This window comes from Pleurodeles waltl, chromosome 7 (genome assembly GCF_031143425.1).
Source record: "Pleurodeles waltl isolate 20211129_DDA chromosome 7, aPleWal1.hap1.20221129, whole genome shotgun sequence".
In the NCBI taxonomy this organism is placed as follows: domain Eukaryota; kingdom Metazoa; phylum Chordata; class Amphibia; order Caudata; family Salamandridae; genus Pleurodeles; species Pleurodeles waltl.
In genome coordinates this window covers 756,189,191-756,207,014 of record NC_090446.1, presented here as the reverse complement: position 1 = coordinate 756,207,014, position 17,824 = coordinate 756,189,191, and positions in this window count along the sequence as shown.

The following is a 17,824-nucleotide window of genomic DNA, read 5'->3' as shown; positions in this document are numbered from 1 at the left end:
CAGGTCAGGCGAATCAATGGATAGTTGTAATATGCAGCAGTTTAGTGCTGTTCTAGTCCAAATGGCTAGACCCCCAGAGGGCCTCCCCCTGGTACAGGGCAGAGCAGGAATATAAAAGTTGTAATAGCCAGTTCAAAAGAGGGGGGTCGGTCGACCATGTCTCTTGAAGAAGACATATGTTGTGTTCTTCATAAAGAAGGTAAAGGACGGGAGGGGGAAGAGAGATCTCAGACCTGCCACATTCCATGAGACAAGTCCTACCCCGGTGGTTGGATGGACAGCTCTGTCCACTGACATATTTGAGAGTTTGGTTGTCAGAGGCTGGTTTAACAGATGAGGTTGCTTGGGGGGAGAGAGGTCATCATCACTATTGTCCAGCAAATCCTGTATCGAGTAGTGATAACCACCTGTGGGACCTGACCTGGTCCTAGGTGCATTATTCTCATGCTTTGCTACCTGTTCCTGGATTGATAAGTGAGATTCATGGGGGACAGAGTGTACAATGTTATCACAGCCATGCAATGGGTCACGGGTGGTCTGGTGGAATCTGTAAGGAGAAGAAACGTGAGTGCTTACAGAGGCAATATCGGCAACTACAACCAGACCAGAGACAGTTGTTTCATGTAAGTCAGGGGGAAGTTCAACATGTATTTCAGATGATGTTTTAAGTCAATCATTCTCACTAACAGCAGATGAATTACCTGTTGGGCAGTGGATAGAACGAGCCCTACAGTATGCAGGTGGACTGGGGTATTTGAACTGGATACAGGATTGCCCTGGAGCACTTGTCCTTGCGTCCAGGGCCACCAAGTTGTCCACCATACTCCTATCCCTAAATGTCAACTGTAGAATGTCAACGTGTGTGCCTAGGTTGGGCCTTCTTACTGCATCAATTATATCCTCACGTATTACAGAGCAACAGCCTCTTATGCATCCAATGAATTTCCTTATTTCTGGTGGAATCTCCCCTCTTCTCTTTGTGCCAGTTGGTGTAGCTTGGGAACATTGACCATTAGAACAGTCCTTGTAGATTGGAGTCGGTCAATTACGGGTTGTACAGTGTATTTAGGGACAGTGTTGCTTGTAGATTTTGTAGTTTGATAGCAGGCATCAAATGCTTTCCCTGCGCCTAAGTTATTGGGTGGGGGGCTGATTGAATTTCTTGGTATTAGCAACAGCTAGAGGTTGGTCAGCAGAACTGTTTGCTAGTGTTGTGGACGATTTTGCATTGGGTTGCGATAATGATTTATGGAGGTCGTTATGTCTGGAGAAGTTAGATGCTTAACTATTGCAATTAAGGAATTAACCATAGACTTAAGTTCTGACACATCCCTCTTTAAGTCTTGTATGCATAACATGTGCTGTGCATTTGACTGGGCTGAGTGCTCTTTTACATCTACATCTGCTGACCGACCCACCCTGATGCCTGGGTCAGGGTCGTCCTGTGAGTCTGAGATATTTTTTAAAGGGGTGAAGCAGTTGATACACTGAATAGGGTCGCTGGGATCAGTTGGAAGCTTATCCGCTGATAATGGGGGAGCGTGGGTGATGACTTCCCTCCCCTCCCCCGCCCTGTAGAGGTTATAGCCTGTTGGCCACGTTTTACAAATATGTCAGCAATTTTCTTGTGACCAGCGCCCTTCCTGACTGGGGAGCACTCTCCCTCAGTTCCGTTGGGGCTGCTGTCCGGGGAGGAAGTTAAAATTCCTTCGCATTCGTGAAGAAGGTTTCAATTCTGTCCATAACACAGTTATTGGCTGCATGCTTATGTCTTTTTGGCTTAGTTTTTAACACCGCCCCTGCCTCACTCTCTATTGATTTCTTTTTGCCCATTGAAACTGTAATTGATGGATAAATGTTCTATAAGAGGTTAGTTCAATGATACACCTACAAGAAGATACAATAGTGGCAAGAGTCAACGGTGCCTGCTTAGAAAAATGTTAGGGGGTGGCCCAGCCCAGCCTCCTCTGGGCTACAATGGGCGTGGATGGGCCTGCCCTTGGCCCGGCTTTGCCCGGGCACGGCCTGCGTGCGTCCCGCGCTGCAAAGTGCCTATACGCGCTATATAGCGATTGTTGGTCTGGTCAAGTGGATGCAGGTGCTGGTAAGATGGCCGCTTCCTGTGGCCAGAAAACAGTCTGGGATATGTAGTCCCTTTCAGAGTTTCCAGGGGCGTCCCGTGCCACGAATTGCCCCCATGCACTATATAGCACTCGTTGGTCTGGTCAAGTGGATGCAGGTGTTTGTAAGATGGCCGCCTCCTGGGGCCACATAGCAGTCTGGGATGTGAAGTCCCTTTCAGAGTTCCAGGTGTGTCCACCTTTTTTCTTTCTTTTTCTGGCTAATTGATGGTAAAACTTTGTTAACTACAGCACCAACCTCCTTCCAGAACAGGCTTAGCTGCAGACACTCCTAGAATATGTGCAAATCGTCCGCCAGTTCTAGGCCACATTTTTACAGCTAAACAAAGTATTTCGTTTCAGTTTGGACAGTTTCTCTGGTGTCCAAAAAGCCCTCGATGTGGTGAGATTTTCTGCTTCCGACGCTCTTTGCTGTCTACCTGGGTCTGGCGGTGATTTTTTTGCATCAGTAGGGTTTTGGAAAGCCAGGCTGTAGCGGTGATTTTCTGTTCTTGCCAAGGTGGGCCGCAGTGGTGATTTTGCCTTATTTATCACTTAACAGTGAAATCGGGCCACACAACAACAGCAGTGTTGATTTTCAAGTGTCAACATTTTGATTGGTTGCAATTGAAAGCAACAAAGGACCAATAGACAAAGGTGATTCCTGCGGTCCACCTTTTCTGTTCCCAATCCCACCTAGCTTCAGCTAAGGATTTTTCTTCTCTTTTTATTCTCCTCTTGAATTTCATCTCTTCTTGCTGTCTGGCCACCAGCTCCCAAACCGCTAAAGCCTCTAACTGTGCTGGCCTCGGTAATGGCTTCATCCCATATAATGCCATTCGCAATTCATCCAAATTTCTCAAATTAAAAGTTCCATGCTCAGGAAACGCTAAGGCTCCTAACTTCTTTGTTAGCTTACACAATTGCTTTAACCACAGACACGGTGCGACACCTCACTCCTCCATCACGATGTAAGCTGGAGAATGTTCCTGTGGGGTTGGTTCCCCCACTGATGCCTTAATGTAAGAATCACCCTTCATAGCACTTCTGAACGCCTTGAAAAATGTAATTTTGTCTATTGTACTTATGTCAATTCAATAATGAAATTACTTTTACTCCCAAGATTCCCTTCACCTGCTTACTCAACCAATTGCCCCTTACGGACGGCTTCCAATCCGCTTGTGACTCTTCTTACCAACCAACCTATCTCAGCGCTGCACACTCTGATGTCACACTCACACACTGTGGCTGACAAAGTCTTGTGGCTTGTCCTCCTAAACTTCAACTCACACAACTAATGCAGATTATTGCGAGCACTTTAACCAAAAACCAATAACTTAAACAAACCTGCTGGTTTACGACTGGAAGGGACCCAATCGCTTTAGAGACCTTACGGATTTTCACTAATGGCCCTTTCGCTCATGTAGCTATTACTCTTTCTCAGTCTCCCACATTCACAAGCAAAATTCAACCCGTGAATTTCACTCTCAACTGATCAGTGGGTCTGTCCTGGTGCACATAGGACTCGCCAAATCTCAGTCGAAAAATTTCTTTTACTCATCTATCTCATACACCGACTTGTTGACCACGCTCGATCAACCTTCTAAACCAGACAGATTACAACATATAACTAAGTGTCTCCTACACTTGTCAATATACTCCGGAGTCTTAGACCATGCAGGGTCCGTACATCACCAACAACCACGTGTATAATTTTTGAGCACAAAGTGCCACACGCATGTGAAGTTCAACGACTTCCCTACTCTCATACTGCAGAGTATGCACACTCCTCTTAAACCTTTAACTGGAGTACGCAGACTCCATACTTTATCTCACATACATCACAATTCACCTGCGGTTTGCTCAAGCCTGTGCAAGTGCAATCTACCACTTTCATACTATCACAAAACACGCCGAGGACATACCCAACTTTGCTAGCGGGATCCAGGTTCTGGGAAAGTAATTTCTAGGCTTAAGGGGACATCATCTTTGCCACAATTGCCATTTCAGAAATCAAAATTCAAACCTCATAAAAAATAAAACAACTAACCCTAACTCAAACTACCACCATAACCAATAATCACCACATAACTAGTTCTCCAAGGAAACTAACCATCAAGCTGCTACCAAAAACTGCAAGCGTGCCCAGTCCTTAGTAAGTAAACTTACAAGGAGACGCGTATAGGTCGATGAACCTTTTGAATCACATATCCTAGTCATGCAGTGACCACTGAATCAATAAGTAACATTAAATATCAAGAAAGATTCTATGGAAAAACAGCTCAAATCATCTACTCATGAATAACCACAACTCAGTAATGAGTTAAACAATTTTTCTTTCCCTATTGATTACAATTCTAAATGATCCGTTAGTTAAATCTTTATTCAATCCACTCAATTATTAATTCATTAATGAAAAACATCATAAAATAACTTTAAGAAAAACATATGCGTAAATGCATTTACATAATCCAAGAATCCATTAATAGCAGAGTTCAGCGATTAGCTTGTCAGTCAAGTCTTACTCTCAACATCTCCCTTAACAGCCTACCTAACCGAGATTAACATCATCATGTGGGCCTTCATGCAAAAACATTTTAGAGAAAAAACATTCATTTGGAAAAAATCGATCCAAGTTAGAATTCTGTAATCAGAGCAGTTGGTACCTAGAAGAAAAGGCACAAGTTGTCAGTCACATTTTCATAGCTACCTATCCAGGATGGATCTGCAACAAGTCAGTCTTCGTCTTCAGGTCATCAATTAGTCAGCCACGCATCGGATCCACAGAGTATGAGCCCAACGACAGAACCTCTTACAGCGATATAGATTGTCCACCAATATCTAAATCTCATAGGATATAATTGGATTTAGATATTGGTGGATGGAACATGTCACTGTTGAGACTTAGTAAATTGTCCGCCAAATTCTAAATAAGTTGTGGTGTGTCATCAGTTGCAGAGATTTTTCAGAATGTCATTCAACATATACAGCCTGTCATGAATGCTTTTAACTACAGTGATGGCATATTTGTCTTTGGAACTACACAAAAGGAGAACAATAAAACTCTCACACAAGTGTGTGCTTACTGGTTGATGCACGTTTAACTTTGAATGCTGAGAAATGTGAATTCATTAAATCAAAGCAAACATTTTTTTGTCATATATTTTCTGATGGCGGTATGACACCTGTTCCCACTATAGTGCAAGCGTTGACAGCTGCAAGTGCACCACAAGATGTTTCCATGTTAAGTTCATTCCTTGGCATGGCCAGTTACTGTTTCAGATACATACAAGACTTTACCACTGTGAGTGCCCATTGAGAGACTTGACGAAAAAGAATGTTGCATTTCATAGGTCACGTTAATGCAAGCAAAGCTTTAAGAGAATCAAGCAAGCTATGGAGAACAATACTGAAATGTCATATTTTGATCCAAAGCTCCATACATAAGTTGCTGTTCAGTTAGGTGCAATTCTTGCACAGCACACAGACATCCAGATGCCTGAAGACATACTGTGGGATATGCAAGCAAAAGTTTGTCTAAAACTGAACGTGCTTATTCACAACCTGAAAAAAAATGTTTAGCAGTGGTGTGGGCTTGTGAACATTTCCACATGTTCTTATTCGGAAAGCCTTTTATGCTTGTGACAGATCATCAAGCATTGTTGACCATCTTTGACAATCCAAAAGCCAAGATGCCTCCTCACATTGAACTCTGGTGTCTACGATAGATTGCAATTACACAATGGTGCATCATCCAGGTAAAGATTAAAACAGTGCTGACTACTTCTCCAGAGTGCCTATACTGTGTCAGGGTACACCTTCTAAGACAGGTGAAGCCTATATAAACTTCATTGTGAAATCAAACACACCAGCTGCCATATAATTGGGGAAAATTATCACTGTCATGAGTCAAGTTATGTTAAAACTGAAAGACATTATTACACATCAGTCATGGAACCAGCACACTCAGCCTCTTGCCAGTGACAGCGAACACCAGAAGTTCAAAAATGTCAAAGAAGAACTGATTCAAAAAGGCATTATCCTGAGAGGTTCGAGAACTGTAATTCCAGAGAGTCTGAGGCTTCAGATAATTGAAGTGGCATATATAGGACATCCTGGAATAGTAGCTAAAAAACAAACTTTCCGAGACAGAATTTGGTTTCTTTATCTCAATGAAAGAGTTGAAAGAGAGTTGAAGGCCTGTAATTTTTGCAATTGCCTGTCATTGAACACTACTCAACACCCATTTTGCATGTCAGTGTTGCCAAAGCATGCATGGGAAAGAATTGCTGTTGACCTTTTCAGTCCTCTTGACAATGAACATCACCTGATGGTGATTGTTGATGAATACTTCCGTTTCCTATTGTTAGAAGATCTCTCATCTATCAGTCCAGAGACAGTACTCGAGAGATTAGACAGCATCTTTGCAACATGGGGTATTCGGCCAATTTTACAATCTGACAATGGCCCACGTTTCGACAATCAACAATTCAGAGACTTTTTCAGTCATCTTAATGGGAAGCATCAGAAGATCACACCTCTTTGGCCACAGGCTCATGGCCTTGTCCAACATTTCATGAGTACATTAAAAAAAAGCTGTTCAGCGTGCTGTATTGGAAAACTTGACCTTGAAACTGTCTTTAACTCTACCCTATGAGCTTACCTTTCAACTCCTTACTCGACCACATGTGAAGGCCTCGCAACTTTGATGTTTGGGAGAGCAATGATGACCAAGTTACCTCAACGGACCAACACAAGATCAAATACTGAGGAAGAAACCCGTCCCAAAGACTTGGATCATAAAAAGAAAATTAAGAGCTATGCAGACATGTGACGACATGCAAGATACATTACTTTCATGAGAGGAGATTAAGTGCTTGTCTGTCAACTGAGAACATAAGTTCTCAGTTGACTGACTGACATTCAGCTGAGCCATTCCAAGTTGTAATCAGCAAAGAATACTTGGTGACTTCATAACATCCTGGGAAATCAATTACCCGAGATTCCTTTAATGTCTAACATGTGGTTCACCACTCTCCAGCTACTGATGTCAATGTAGAAACTGGTTTGGAAAGGACAATTGAAAAACCCCAGACTGATGTTGCTCCTGCGTTGCCAACGCAGGTCATGGACACTCCCATGCTGGTTCCCAATTTCTGAAGACACAATCCGGACAAGTAATCAAAGCGCCACAAAGGCTCATCAAAGAGTTATGATTGTGTATAGATTTGTATAAAAAGGTAATTTTTTTATTTAACAGAGAGGGAGATGTAGTGTTGTATGAGTTATAAATGACTGAACCCTCTTGACTCCTAAAGAACTGTGATGTGCGAGTTGGAACACGGTGAACTAAATGCAGGTTTAGTATGTTGAGTTTGCAGTTAAATGCAGATGAATAAAGACATGTAATACACATCTCTGTGTGTTGTTTAGTTATTGGCGGAAACTCCAGGTAGGGAAGATGCTTCAGGTAGCACAGTATATCATGAGGCAGGGCTTGAGGCACAGAGAGGGTCATTCTGACCCTGGCGGCCGGTGGCCGCCAGGGCCACCGACCACGGGAGCACCGCCGACAGGCTGGCGGTGCTCCAATGAGCATTCTGACCGCGGCGGTTCAGCCGCGGTCAGAAGCGGAAAGTCAGCGGTCTCCCGCTGACTTTCCGCTGCTCATTGGAATCCTCCATGGCTGCGGAGCACGCTCCGCAGCCATGAGGATTCTGACCCCCCCTACCGCCATCCAGTTCATGGCGGGAAAGCCACCATGAACAGGATGGCGGTAGGGGGGGTCGCGGGGCCCCTGGGGGCCCCTGCCGTGCCCATGCCAATGGCATGGGCACGGCAGGGGCCCCCGTAAGAGGGCCCCAAAATGTATTTCACTGTCTGCCTTGCAGACAGTGAAATACGCGACGGGTGCAGTAGCACCCGTCGCACCTTCCCACTCCGCCGGCTCGATTACGAGCCGGCATCCTCGTGGGAAGGTCGTTTTCCCCTGGGCTGGTGGGCGGTTTAACTGGAACCGCCCGCCAGCCCAGGGGAAAACTCGTAATACCCGCTGCGGTCTTTTGACCGCGGCGCGGTAATTTGGAGGGCGGGATCCTGGCGGGCGGCCTCCGCCGCCCGCCAGGGTCATAATGAGGCCCAGAGTGTTGAACTGCAGTGTGCCCTATGTGGCAAGTCTTTTGGTGTCATCCACGATGAGCCAAATGGTGCTGTTATCTTGACATTGGCCTTTCTACCCAAACATCTAGGCAAAAGGAGAATTCTTCAGTACAGTTACTGTGCCTAGTTATAAAGGTGTGGGTTGTTAGTGATGCCACACATTAGAAGTGTATAAGGAAAACAATGGTACAGGTATTAAAGATTAAGATATAATTACCCAATGAAGGCATTAATAATACATATGTTTCAGCAATTTTAAAACAAGCATCGGTAGTAACAATCACATGGTTAGTGTTGGGGAATTTGAAAGGTTAGGTTTAAGTAAGGTAAATGATAAAAACCTACAAGTGGCAAGATCACAGGTACTCTTGACAGATGGCATTGATTTGCTTTGGAATTAAATGTTAGTTTTGACTGCATAGTCACAAGGGTTTCTGGGCGTAAGAAACAAAGGAAAGAGTGTAGAGCAACATGCTGCTAACCAATGTAGCTTACGTCCACATTACTTACTGGTACTTTTCATTACTCCTAGTCCTCGTCTTTCTCAAATTTGCCCAGTCCTGGCTGGATATGTATGGAACCTGCAAGCACGGACTCTGGGATTTGAGGAATACCCCCACCCCTTCCAACATGAGAGACTAGTAAACCACAGCTATTAAGCACCTATAATATTCAGGGAAATAGTGAAATGTATGCAGTGAAAAGGAGAATACATAACTGTGATTTGTGGGGTCTGACCAATGGGAATATTCTGAAACTGGCCCAATCTCCCACTGTTATCACAGGGAGAGCAGAGGGAAATGCACTACGATATGCCACTCCCATTCCTCCCAGGGAATATCTCTACCAGGACGCATGTTGGGATAGCATTTCCCCAACATTTGCACCGTTTTGGCCATAGTCCATTATTGAGTAAGAGGAAGGACCTGCTTCATTCTAAATCTGTCAACATCAGGGCAGTGCGCGCTCTACGGGCGACTGGAATGCAAAAATCCAGAACTTCCAAGATAACGTAATTCATGCATTATGCTGATGTGCTGTTGTTTAACCTTTTGCATTGCAGAGTTTAATCCTGAAGACTTATATTCCAGGTGTTTATAAATACTGTTCATTTGCAATGTATTGCTGCAGACTTTCAGAGAGTGTCAGGGTGTGGTCCCTTTCCAGGGCCTTCTAGAAGCTTCCTCTACACCATGACTGGGTGTGGTTGTGGGCTGGGCCTAGACTCTATATAAGGGAGCCAGCCCAGCTCCACGTGATCTCTATTCAGAGGTCCCAGTGCAGAGCAGCAGCAACTTCCTGAGCTCCTGTTCCGGAGGCCTACTTTGATCTTCCAGGCCTTGCCCTTCACTTTGTTGGTGATTCTTGATCAGGGCGGTAAGACGGAGGTCGGGCTGGGCCACCGATTCCGTTCTCGAAGGCTTTCGAGTTCTTGGGCCTAATTTTCATAATAAATGATTTTACCTTGTGCGTGTGAATGTGCGCTTGGCTTTTTCTGGCATTTGCATGCTAGCATTCGAATCAGCAAGAAGCTCAATTCATTTCTTGTGCTTAACTCATGATATTCATTGTACGCTACCATTTCATGGCATTTACAAGGTAGCATTCGAATCGGCAAGACGCGCGATTCATTTCTTGTGCTAAATCCATGTTATTCATTGTGCGCTACCATTTCATGGCATTTACAAGGTAGCATTCGAATCGGCAAGACACAAGATTCATTTCTTGTGCTAAATGCATGTTATTCATTGTGCACAAAAATTTCATGGCATTTACAAGGTAGCATTCGAATCGGCAAGACGCGCAATTCATTTCTTGTGCTTAACTCGTGATATTCATTGTGCGCTACCATTTCTTGGCATTCACATGGTGGCATTCGAATCGGCAAGACGTGCGATTAATTTCTTTTGCTTAACTCGTGATATTCATTGTGCGCTACCATTTCTTAGCATTCATGTGGTGGCATTTGAATCGGCAAGACGCGCAATTCATTTCTTGTGTTGAACTTGTGATATTCAGTGTGTACTACCATTTCATGGCATTTACATGGTGGTTTTCGAATCGGCAAGACGCACGATTCATTTCTTGTGCTTAACTCATGAAATTCATTGTACGCTACATTTTCATGGCTTTTCCAAGGTAGCACTCAAATCGACAAGATGCGTGATTCATTTCTTGTGCTAAATCCATGTTATTCATTGTGCGCCACCATTTCATGGCCTTTACTAGGTAGCATTCGAATCGGCAAGACGCGCAATTCATTTCTTGTGCTTAACTCATGATATTCATTGTACGCTACCATTTCATGGCATTTACAAGGTAGCATTCAAATCGGCAAGACGCGCAATTCATTTCTTGTGCTAAATCCATGTTATTCATTGTGCGCTACCATTTCATGGCATTTACAAGGTAGCATTCGAATCGGCAAGACACAAGATTCATTTCTTGTGCTAAATGCATGTTATTCATTGTGCGCTAAAATTTCATGGCATTTACAAGGTAGCATTCGAATCGGCAAGACGTGCAATTCATTTCTTGTGCTTAACTCGTGATATTCATTGTGCGCTACCATTTCTTGGCATTCACATGGTAGCATTCGAATCGGCAAGACGTGCGATTAATTTCTTTTGCTTAACTCGTGATATTCATTGTGCGCTACCATTTCTTGGCATTCACGTGGTGGCATTTGAATCAGCAAGACGCGCAATTCATTTCTTGTGTTGAACTCGTGATATTCACTGTGTACTACCATTTCATGGCATTTACATGGTGGTTTTCGAATCGGCAAGACGCACGATTCATTTCTTGTGCTTAACTCATGATATTCATTGTACGCTACCTTTTCATGGCATTTACAAGGTAGCATTCAAATCGACAAGATGCGCGATTCATTTCTTGTGTTAAATCCATGTTATTCATTGTGCGCTACCATTTCATGGCCTTTACAAGGTAGCATTCGAATCGGCAAGACGCGCAATTCATTTCTTGTGATTAACTCATGATATTCATTGTACGCTACCATTTCATGGCATTTACAAGGTAGCATTCGAATCGGCAAGACGCGCAATTCATTTCTTGTGCTAAATCCATGTTATTCATTGTGCGCTACCATTTCATGGCATTTACAAGGTAGCATTTGAATCGACAAAACGCGCAATTCATTTCTTGTGTTGAACTCGTGATATTCAGTGTGTACTACCATTTCATGGCATTTACATGGTGGTTTTCGAATCGGCAAGACGCGCGATTCATTTCTTGTGCTTAACTCATGATATTCATTGTACACTACCATTTCATGGCATTTACAAGGTAGCATTAGAATCGTCAAGACGTGCGATTCATTTCTTGTGCTAAATCCATGTTATTCATTGTGCGCTACCATTTCATGGCATTTACAAGGTAGCATTCGAATCGGCAAGACACAAGATTAATTTCTTGTGCTAAATGCATGATATTCATTGTACGCTACCATTTCATGGCATTTATAAGGTAGCATTCGAATCGGCAAGGCGCGCGATTCATTTCTTGTGCTTAACTCATGTTATTCATTGTGTGCTAATATTTCATGGCATTTACATGGTGGCATTCGAATCGGCAAGACGCGCAATTAATTTCTTGTGCTTAACTCATCATATTCATTGTGTGCAACCATTTCATGGCGTTTACATATTCTTATGGAAATCAGCAATGTGCGCAATTCATGTTTCTGCATTTAAAAACTAAGGGGGTCATTCTGACCCTGGCGGTAATTACCGCCATGGCGGAGGTTGGCGGTAGCACCGCCAACAGGCTGGCGGTGCTCCGCCGGGCATTCTGACCGCGGCGGTACAGCCGCGGGCAGAAACGGAAAGCCGGCGGTGTACCGCCGACTTTCCGCTGCCCATGGGAATCCACCATGTCGGCGCAGCTTGCTGCGCCGCCATGGGGATTCTGACAGCCCATACCGCCATCCTGTTCCTGGCGGTTCACCCGCCATGAACAGGATGGCGGTATGGGGTGTCGTGGGGCCCCTGGGGGCCCCTGCAGTGCCCATGCCAATGGCATGGGCACTGCAGGGGCCCCCGTAAGAGGGCCCCTCAAAGAATTTCAGTGTCTGCTTTGCAGACACTGAAATTCGCGACGGGTGCAACTGCACCCGTCGCACCTTCCCACTCCGCCGGCTCCATTCTGAGCCGGCTTCCTCGTGGGAAGGGTGTTTCCCGCTGGGCTGGCGGGCGGACTTTCGGCGGTCGCCCGCCAGCCCAGTGGGAAAGCCAGAATGACCGCCGCGGTCTTTTGACCGCGTAGCGGTCTTCCGGCGGGAACCGCTTGGCGGGCGGCGACCGCCGTCCGCCGCGGTCAGAATCACCCCCTAAGTGTTAGAATTGTAGATGGTATATTATATGTGCATAATAAGCCCCTTAATACAACTCCTATGGTGTTCCAGAAAACGTTCAGATGATTTCCTTGTCCTCATGAAAAAAAGACTGTGTTTGATTCTGAAGACATATTTCTAGAGGGTGCTTATGTTTCTAGTTAATGTGTAACAATTCATTAAGAGGTTTTATTAAGAAGTTGTATTAATTATTTGTAATTTCTTCCCAGGTAACCAGATGTCTTGAGGTCTAGTTAATTAATCCATGCTTAAGCTATCCATGGTTACAATATGACAATGCTTAGAATCATAGTCTAGTAAAGATTAATATGATATAATTTTGACATTGTGTGTTTTAACCTTTTGCTTCCTACAGGTCTCCTTCCCAGCTGTTCCCTACCTAATCCCCTTTTCCCCACTTGGACTCTCTTAGACTCTGTGACATTCTATTCAGAGTATTGGAGCTGTCTTGTGGTGGACATGTTGGGAATGTGCGCTGACCCCGAGGATCTGGTGACTCTGACAGAATAGTGAACCCACAAATTAATTATCCTCCTGGTTTGCATGTGTTCTCAGCATGGCCACCTTGGACGGGCTAGTCAGGCTATCACGCAGCTCCAAGCAGAGGTGGTGTCCTCAAAAGATATAGTAGCTCACCTAGCTGAGAGAGTGAGTCAGTTACAGGAAAAGGTAGAGAAGAAGGAACAAAATCCCTTAGGTGTGTCTTGGCCTGGTTTTTCTTCTCAGGCCTCTGGAGGTAATCCTCTTATGAACATTTCCCTCAACGTTCCTTTGCCCATTCCCCTAGCTCACCCAGAACGTTTCTCAGGTGACCCCTTGAAAGCTCAATCTTTCCTGGTTCAAGTGGAACTACATTTTACCTGCCGACCACACACTTTCCCTGATGCCCAATCCAGAGTAGTTTTCTTGTTATCATACCTGTCTGGGGATGCAGCTACCTGGGCTATTCCTCTTGTGCGTAAAGACAGTCCCCTGCTTTACAAATGGAAACATTTTGTTTGTGAGTTTTAAAGAGTATTTGATCGTAGAACTGTGACATTGTCGGCAGATCCTGAATTATTAGACTTGCGACAAGGTAACCAGGATCTAGTGTCATATTTAGGTAACTTTAATCGGCAGGTAGCCGAGACATCCTGGCCTGAAGAAAAGCAGGCTGCCTTGTTCTACAAGGGACTCAAGTAGGAGCTAAAAGATATTCTAGCTCAAATAGCCCCGCAGCCTACAGACTGTCAAGACCTGATAAACCTCATTTTAAGACTGGATCATCGTTTAGCGGAACGAAGGGGAACACGCAAAAAGGCTGAGAAATATTCCTGGCGTGTTTACGAAAATAGAGAATCAAGGACTCAGAAAGTACGAACGCCAGAACCTATGGAAATCGGTACAATCAGGAGGCCTCTGACCCAAGTCGAAAAGGACTTACGTATAAAGAATGGACAAAGTCTTTATTGCGTGTGCAAGGGTCATTTTGCCAAAGAATGTCCAATCAAACCAAAGAACAAATGAGGTCCTGTCAGGAAACTTGCAGCCAATGCACAAGTAGAGCAGGAAAACTAAATCACTCAAGATGTAAAGAAGGGTTGCTCTTGGGTGTTATCGTGGACCCTTCACAATCTAGACATCTTGAGCTGGGCATAAAAGTTCAAGTAAAGAAAAATAACTATTTCAAGAAGGCCCTTGTGTATTCTGGGGCTACCTGGAACTTTGTTGACACCCAATTGGTCCGCGCATGGGGGATCCCATTCATCGAGAAGAAGACTCCTGAAATAATCCAAGCAGTTGATGGCAAACTCTTGACAGGAGGCCCAGTAACTCTTCAGACTGTCCCCTTGTCAGTGACCTGTGAAGGGAAGAACCAAAAAAATAATCATAAAGAGAAACTCAACCTTGACGTGATCCATGCTCCTCAGTATGGAATTATCCTTGGCTTACCCTGGTTAACTCATCACAATCCTGAGATTAATTGGGCAGAAAGAAAGGTCATATTCTCCTCAGATCTATGAGAAGAAAAATGCTTCCAAAAGTCTCAAGTAACCAAAGTTGGCAACTCTTACATAGCCACTGCAGTGGAGAAAGAAGTTAAGTTGCCCAAGCAGTATTCATCCTCTGAAGATGTATTTGATGAAAAGGAAGCAGAAAACTTGCCTTCTCATAGACCTTATGACTGTCAAATTGATCTAATCCCAGGGGCAATACTTCCCAGCTGTCGTGTATACGTCCTGTCAGAACATGAAAACCAACATTTACGAAAGTATCTAGATCAATTCTTGGAGAATGGTTTCATCCGCCCTTCTAAGTCTCCTGCAGCCTCTCCTTTGTTCTTTGTCCCTGAAGCAAATGGGGATCTTCAAACTTGTATTGACTATAGGGGTTTGAACAAGGTCACCATCAAGAAGAAATACCTCTTGCCCTGATTCCGGTCTTGCTGGTACAAGTAAAGAAGGCTAAAGTCTACACTAAGATCGATCTATGCGATGCTTATCATTTAGTCAGAATGAGAGAGGGCGATGAATGGAAAACAGCGTTCAAGACAAGATATGGCCTCTTTGAATACACCGTCATGCCTTTTGGTCTGTGCAATGCTCCAGCAGCATTTACATTTTTCCTGAATGACGTTCTTAGAGAGTATCTCGACATATTTGCAATAGTCTACATCGATAACATTTTGATCTACTCTGACAATGAAAAAGAACATGTACAATATGTCAAGAAAATTCTCGCAGCTCTTCAAAAGCACTGTTTATATTGCAAACTAACCAAGTGTGAGTTTCATGTTACCACAGTTGAGTTTTTAGGGGTTATCCTTGCCCCTCAAGGTATGGTTATGGCAGAAAAGAAAGTACAAGCTGTATCTGATTCGCCCACTCCAAAGACTATCCGAGATGTGCAATGTTTCCTTGGGTTTGCAAACTTTTATCGCAGGCTTATAAACCATTTCTCTCAATCAGTGGCCCCAATCACTAAGGTATTGAGAAAAAAAGAAAAATGTGTATGGTCCCCAGAAGCTGACCAAGCCTTTTCAACTTTGAAGGAAGATTTTTCCACTGCCCCAGTCTTGACTCATCCTGATGTGGGTCATCCCTTCATAGTGGAAGCCGATGCCTCAGATGTGGCAATTGGTGCAGTCTTGTCACAACGAAGTAAAAACACTGGGCAAATTCATCCTGTAGCTTACATGTCTTGTAAGCTGAACTAAGCCGAACAAAACTATGGGGGTCATTCTGACCCTGGCGGTCCATGACCGCCATGGCGGAGGGCGGCGGAAGCACCGCCAACAGGCTGGCGGTCCTTCCTGGGCGATTCTGACCACGGCGGTAAAGCCGCGGTCAGAAAAGGGGAGCCGGCGGTTTCCCGCCGGTTTCCCGCTGGCCCAGGGAATCCGCCATGGCGGCGCTGCTTGCAGCACCGCCATGGGGATTCCGACCGCCTTCCCGCCAGCCTGTTTCTGGCGGTGTCCACCGCCAGAACCAGGATGCGGGAACGGGTGCTGTGGGGCCCCTGGGGGCCCCTGCACTGCCCATGCCACTGGCATGGGCAGTGCAGGGGCCCCCTAACAGGGCCCCACAAAGATTTTCACTGTCTGCTTTGCAGACAGTGAAAATCGCGACGGGTGCCACTGCACCCGTCGCACCCCTGCAACTCCGCCGGCTCCATTCCGAGCCGGCTTCATTGTTGAAAGGGTTTTCCCGCTGGGCCGGCCGGCGGTCTTCTGGCAGTCGCCCGCCGGCCCAGCGGGAGAGCCGGAATGGCCGCCGCGGTCTTTTGACCGCAGAGCGGTCTTTCGGCGGGAACCGCTTGGCGGGCGGCAACCGCCGCCCGCCGCGGTCAGAATGACCGCCTATGTCATTGCCGAGAAAGAGCTTCTGGCGATTCGTGACACCTTTAAAGAATGGAGACATCATTTGTTGGGTGCCAAGTACACTGTCACAGTATATACTGATCATCGCAATCTCCAGTTCATGAGTTCAGCCAGACTTTTGACTCCTCGGCAATTACGCTGGATGTAGTTTTTTGCCGAATTTGATTTTGTGGTAACTTTCCGTCCTGGTAAAGACAATCGCAAAGCTGACGCCTTGTCCCACCAAAAGTCTACATCAGTGCCTGCAGTCCATCCCTCCAGAGCTATCATTGCTCCAAACAAACTCCTATGCATCATAAAAACTGAAGATTTCTTTGAAGATATCCGTAATTCCTTCACCATTGAGAAATGGCAGACATGGGCTCAAGCAGACCCCAAAAGGTCAGTCAAGCAAGGACTACCTTTTCATGATGCTCGCTTGTTCTTGCCCACTACCAAGCTTCGCAAGTTAGTATTTCATTGGTTGCATGTTATACCTACAGCAGGTCATCCAGGAACTCCTAAAACTCTTGAATTAATCCAACGTTACTTTTGGTGGCCTACTCTGACAAAAGACGTGAAAACAATGGTAAACAACTGTGAAGTCTGTGCTCGCATCAAGACAAGTCATTCAAAACCGAAAGGGTTGTTGCATCCACTCCCAACTCCATGTCGACCTTGGGAACACATCTCTTTAGACTTCATTACAGGATTACCAGTGGTCCAACAACATTCAGTAAACCTTGTGGTGGTAGATAGTCTCACAAAATATGGATATTTCATTGCCGGTAAGAAATTGCCCACCTCCAGCGAACTGGCGACCATCTTACTAAATAGAGTGGTCCGTTATCATAGGCTGCCAAAAATGATTCTCTCCGATTGAGGGTCACAATTTGCCTCCAATTTCTGGAAAACATGGTGAAAAACACTTCAAGTCACGTCCACACTATCTACTAGCCATCATCCTCAAACAAATGGTCAAACGGAGAGACTAAATCAGACTTTGAAGCAATACCTGCGTGCTTATGCTGAAAAAGCACTTCATTCTTGGACATCAATGCTTTGGTTAGCTGAGGTAGCCTACAATAACTCATTTCACACTTCCACTGGTGTTACACCCTTTTTTGACTTGTTTGGCTATCATCCTGACACATTGCCCATCACGATCCCACAAGAAAGTTCTCTTACACCAGCTGTGTCGGAAACCATTCAACACCTTCACCAAACCCAGAAATTGATTCAACAACATTTAGAAAAGGCCAAACAAAAATACAAAAATCATTACGACAAGAAACATTGTAAGGGACCTCAGTATCAACCAGGTGAGAAAGT